Source organism: Aplysia californica, unplaced genomic scaffold (assembly GCF_000002075.1).
Source record: "Aplysia californica isolate F4 #8 unplaced genomic scaffold, AplCal3.0 scaffold00652, whole genome shotgun sequence".
Classification (NCBI taxonomy): domain Eukaryota; kingdom Metazoa; phylum Mollusca; class Gastropoda; order Aplysiida; family Aplysiidae; genus Aplysia; species Aplysia californica.
In genome coordinates, this window is record NW_004797922.1 from 66,455 (window position 1) to 72,080 (window position 5,626).

The 5,626-nt window shown below is 41.8% G+C and overlaps 1 protein-coding gene across 1 annotated transcript in view; it reads left to right on the plus strand.

Moving 5' to 3' along the window:
* The window catches only part of LOC101862066, a gene marked incomplete in the record, with an annotated part of 22,038 nt that overhangs the window by 1,033 nt on the left and 15,379 nt on the right, over positions 1-5,626 (plus strand).

Consider the following 5,626-nt stretch of genomic DNA (forward strand, 5'->3'; position numbering starts at 1 on the left):
TTAAGTTTGACCCTAAGTGAATAGTAAAATTGTTGCTTGTTTGATTTCGAAAAAAACCCAATAAGGTTGTGAAATCGTTAGGTTTTAATGCGCCTTGCAACTCTGAAAGGTAAAGTTGTTGCTGTTTGATTTTGAAAAAAAAAAGAAAAAGAAAAGAAAACTGCGAAAATATATCGCTACACTGAACGGTAAACTTGCTTCCTGTTTAATTTTGAAAAGTCAGAAGTAGCGATGGTAGTGTAGTGGTTAGGTCATCGGACTCGTCATCGTGGGGTTGCAGGTTCAGGGTTCCAGGCTCAGCTCTGTCCGACATTTGGTCCGTCACAACAATGCACTTGACATACACGAAGAATGCCATAATTTGATTCTGATTGGAGATGAACGTTAAATTCTGAGGTCCCGACCCATAAATAACCTCACTGTGTTGCAAGGGGCGTTGACCCTATGAATGTTGCAATTAGTGTTGTAACATTTTTTTTTCAATTCCCGATCAATTTTTTTATTTTTATTTTTATTTTTATTTTATTTTATTTTTTTTTTATTTTTGGGGGAGGGGGGGGGGGGGGAAGGGTTCCATTTCGAAAAGTATAACAAAACAAAACAAAACAAAACAAAAACAACAAGTGAAATTGTATAGCTTTAGTCAATGGTTATTTGAGGTTTTCATGGTTTCGTTTTCGTTGTCGTTATTATTCCTAGTCAACGTAATATTATTAATTTACAACGTGACCTTTGGTGTTTGGTTATATTATATTGTCGATGTATTAGATGAACATTTTACATTTGGGTTGGATTTCGCTTTGGGTTGGGTTTTTTGTTGTTTTTTGTTGTTGTTGTTGTTTTTTTTTGTTGTTTTTTTTTAAATTTTCGTTTCAGGGTGGGGTTGAACCTGTTTTTGAATAAATGTAGGGTTTTTTTAGGCCCCCATCGGCACAATTTAGATTATTCATTGATCAGGGTACGGGCCTCGAGCCTGCCTGTCATGGCCAGCCCGTACTGTGAGAAGGATACAACGACCCCGGAAGAAGACCAAGAGACAAATTATGAACTCCATACTAATTAAGAAGACCTAGAGACAAATTATGAACTCCATACTAATTAAGAAGACCAAGAGACAAATTATGAACTCCATACTAATTAAGAAGACCAAGAGACAAATTATGAACTCCATACTAATTAAGAAGACCTAGAGACAAATTATGAACTCCATACTAATTAAGAAGACCAAGAGACAAATTATGTACTCCATACTAATTAAGAAGACCGAGAGACAAATTATGTACTCCATACTAATTTTCTCCCCACGTCTGAATCGAACTCAGGTCCTCTAGCTGCACCTAATCGCTACACCAACACATGAATAATTTTACAGTAACGCTAGTGCTGTTTGGTTTCATTTTTGTTGTTTCTAATTAGCATATTATTTAACAATTTCCAATACAATATCAATAATACTAATAACAATAATAATATTGCAACCCACCTAACCAGGGTTTGCCCCGATGAACAAGGTCGTAATAGCCCGTCTGCTGTATGATGTCTACAATTATTATTATTATTATTATTATTATTATTATTATTATTATTATTATTATTATTATTATTATTATTATTATTATTATTATTATAATGTCATGATGAACTGAAGAATTCATCAAACTGAGTATTAAGATCAAAAGGAGGAGATATTATTGTAAATGGACAAATGGGATGTTTTAAACAGTTGATCATTATAATTATATTTAGAAAAAAATAGATAAATAGATAAACAAATGAATAAATAGATGAATGAATGAATAAATGAATGAATGAATGAATGAATGAAAGAACGAATGAATGACTGAAAAGCATTCTGAAAAAAAAGAAGGGGAATCTTCCTTTTTTAAAAAATGACATGAGAAAAGTCTACAAGGTTAGCTAATACTCTGGCAGTTAAAGTGATTGTACTCCCCGGAGTAGTACCACTGACTGTAGTGTCTTTAGGCCATTCCCAAAAGGGGGACATTTCTCATTCATGCACAGTAGAATTGTAAATGGGCTGATTCATGTCACGCTCATAACTGTGCCTGATCTGCAACAGGGAACTGCTGCTTTTTCTTTCCTAATCCTTACTATTGTCATTTTCCTCTACTTCTTTTGTATGTTAGTCACACTCTTGTGACCTGCTATTTCCGGGGTGCCTTGATAGTCGAAGCAGCCTTTGTGCTGTCGAAGCTAGAGAGGTGAGCAGAGTAAGCCTGATTCCCTGTAAGGACTTCTTTGTTGACACCCGCCCCTTGGCGCTCCTATGACCTTATGCAGTTGCGAGCGCCGTAAAATCCTCTACTAAAAAAAAAAAGTGATTGTAAGAAATAAGGGTAAAAGTATGTAGGCTAACACTATTCGATTATTTAAGAGGCAGGACCTTCAGATTTAACGGTCGTCCCCGATAGGACCCAGTCAAATGGGACGATGGCTTTGAAAACCCAACAAAAAGACGCGAGGTCAAGAACGCTCGTGGGTGGTTGGCGGGTGCTTTGGTCTGGTTTGTTCCTTCATTTCTATCAAACATCTATCGTCCTGATCTCTCCTACTTCTTTTTTGTTTGTTACTCTCTTGTAACTCCTCTAACCTTCGGCACTTATATGACCTTATTGTGTTGAAAGTGCCGTAAAACTCGTACTAAAACTAAATGAAGACAGATCTTTTTAGTGGGTGGTTGGCAGGTGCTCTGGTGTGGTTTGCTCTTTCTTTCCTATCAAACATCTATCGTCCTTATCTCCCCTTTTTCTTTTTTTATGTTTGTTGCTCTCTTGTAACTGCTCTAATCTTCTGGCGCTCATAAAATTATGACCTTAGGCTCTGGCCACACTGCAAGCAGAGCGGGCGCAGCTGTTTGAGGCGCTAACATTGGGTGGCCACACTGCAAGCACAGCGGGCGCAGCTGTTTGAGGCGCTAACATTGGGTGGCCACACTGTCAGCAGAGCGGGCGCAGCTGTTTGAGGCGCTAACATTGGGTGGCCACACTGCAAGCACAGCGGGCGCAGCTGTTTGAGGCGCTAACATTGGGTGGCCACACTGCAAGCACAGCGGGCGCAGCTGTTTGAGGCGCTAACATTGGGTGGCCACACTGCCAGCAGAGCGGGCGCAGCTGTTTGAGGCGCTAACATTGGGTGGCCACACTGCAAGCACAGCGGGCGCAGCTGTTTGAGGCGCTAACATTGGGTGGCCACACTGCAAGCAGAGCGGGCGCAGCTGTTTGAGGCGCTAACATTGGGTGGCCACACTGCCAGCACAGCGGGCGCAGCTGTTTGAGGCGCTAACATTGGGTGGCCACACTGCAAGCACAGCGGGCGCAGCTGTTTGAGGCGCTAACATTGGGTGGCCACACTGCAAGCACAGCGGGCGCAGCTGTTTGAGGCGCTAACATTGGGTGGCCACACTGCAAGCACAGCGGACGCAGCTGTTTGAGGCGCTAACATTGGGTGGCCACACTGCAAGCACAGCGGACGCAGCTGTTTGAGGCGTTAACATTGGGCGGCCACACTGCCAGCAGAGCGGAGCGGGCGCCGCTGCAATGTAACGTCGTGTGGCATTGTATTTTCATATCAGTTTCAAGTGCCGTTATCTACTTTCTTTTTCCTTTCTTGTTGTTATTGTCACTGAATGTGAGTTGATCTTGCGTCGTGCGCGCTGTCAAGATTTTGTGCACGCTGTCAAGACTGTGTGCGCGCTCAGTCGTGTTCTGCATGCAGAAGTGAGTAAATTTCGAGCGTTTTCGAGCGCCGTTAAATCGGGTTTATTTATCTTAGCTCGCAAAACTTGAAAATATACTCACGTTTGCACGCAGGACACGCCTGAGCACGAATACAAAATATACCTATTCATTGTTCTCTAAAACATTCCTTTTGTGTACACTCATTCATCTCTCATTTTCTCTCCCACCCCTCCCCTTCACCCTCTCTCTCTTTCTCTCTCTTCTCTCTCTCTCTCCCCCACTCTCTCCTCTCTCTCATAAAGTTAATTATTGAACACATGTTTTGAGAACATTAATTAGATCTAGTGAAAAAATATGTTCAGTGTAAAACAAATTTCTTGTAACAAGTTTTGCTACTAAAAAACTACGTAGGTCATATGCGTATGCAAAATGTGTGTGGGAAGCTAGAGGTGCTGTGAACAATCCCATCCGTGTTACGAATTTTTTCACAGTTCTGTAGATCTTATATTTATAAACTCTCTATGTTTGCTTTTTCTCTTGTTGCACCCAAAAACACAACAATTTAAAACCTTAATTCCAATCTCTAGTTGCATAGTGAATTCTGTAAATCAAAATTACAAACTGGACAGTAAATGTTCCACTTTTCACTCGTTTGTAAAAGCCGCTCTTGCTTTAAAAGCTATAGGGTTACTTCCGAAAACGATAAATCGTGCCCTCAAGACGCCATTGTTTTCGGTCTTCAATTCCTCACAGGTCACGTGGTACAGTTCCCGTTCTATTAGTGTAGAATTCTGTGGGCTCTGGCCACACTGCGAGCAGAGCGGGCACAGCAGAGCGCAGCTGTTTGAGGCGCTAACATTAGGTGGCCACACTGCAAGCAGAGCGGAGCGGGCGGTGCAATGCAACGTCATGTGGCGTTATTTTTTCACATCAGTTTCAGTTGCCCATGGATAGGAAATGACTGGCGCTAATTGTCCTGGTCGACCAGGAGACTCAACAGATAAAAAGCAAGAAAGAAATGGGTGCACTTGAGAGAGTGGAGAGAGAGAGAGAGAGAGAGAGAGAGAGAGAGAGAGAGAGAGAGAGAGAGAGAGAGAGAGAGAGAGAGAAAGAGAGAGTAGAGAGAGAAAGAGAAAGAGAGAGAGAGAGAGAGAGAGAGAGAGAGAGAGAGAGAGATATGAAAGGATTGGCGAAGGGTATGTTGGGGCAAACGATGGGGTCGGCAAGTATAATTATGTTGTTAGATAATTGAGAAGAGATCATGTAACGCCTTGTGTGTAATAAGAGTTTAGAGTACAAATTAAATTCATAGTGTAGCGACTTTGGCCAAGTTGCACGACACCGGCGTGCTAAAGTAGTCCAGTTAAACGAATGTTGTTTTATTATTAATGCGCACATACGTATATAAAGCGCTTGTAAATAAACTTCAGATCTAATTCGTCTGTGCTTAGTTCACGACCCGACGTTCTGTCAAGTCTCTACAATAGTTTACTCTGCTTTTCATCACCCTTTTCTAAGCTGTCACGTACTTTCCTTTTTCCTTTCTTGTTATTGTTATTGTCACTGAATGTCAGACAGAAGGGAGAAATTTCCAGCGTTTTCGAGCGCAATTAAATCGGGTTTGTTTATCTTAGCTCGCAAAGCTTGAAAATATACTCACGTTTGCACGCAGGACACGCCTGAGCACGAATACAAGATATACCTATTCATTGTTCTCTAAAACATTCCTTTTGTGTACACTCATTCATCTCTCATTTTCTCTCGCGCCCCTCCCCTTCACTCTCTCTCTCTCTTCTCTCTCTCTCTCTCTCTCTCTCTCTCTCTCTCTCTCTCTCTCTCTCTCTCTCTCTCTCTCTCTCTCTCTCTCTCTCTCCCACACTCTCTCCCCTCTCTCCCCTCACTCTCCCCCCCTCCTCTTCGATTTTTAT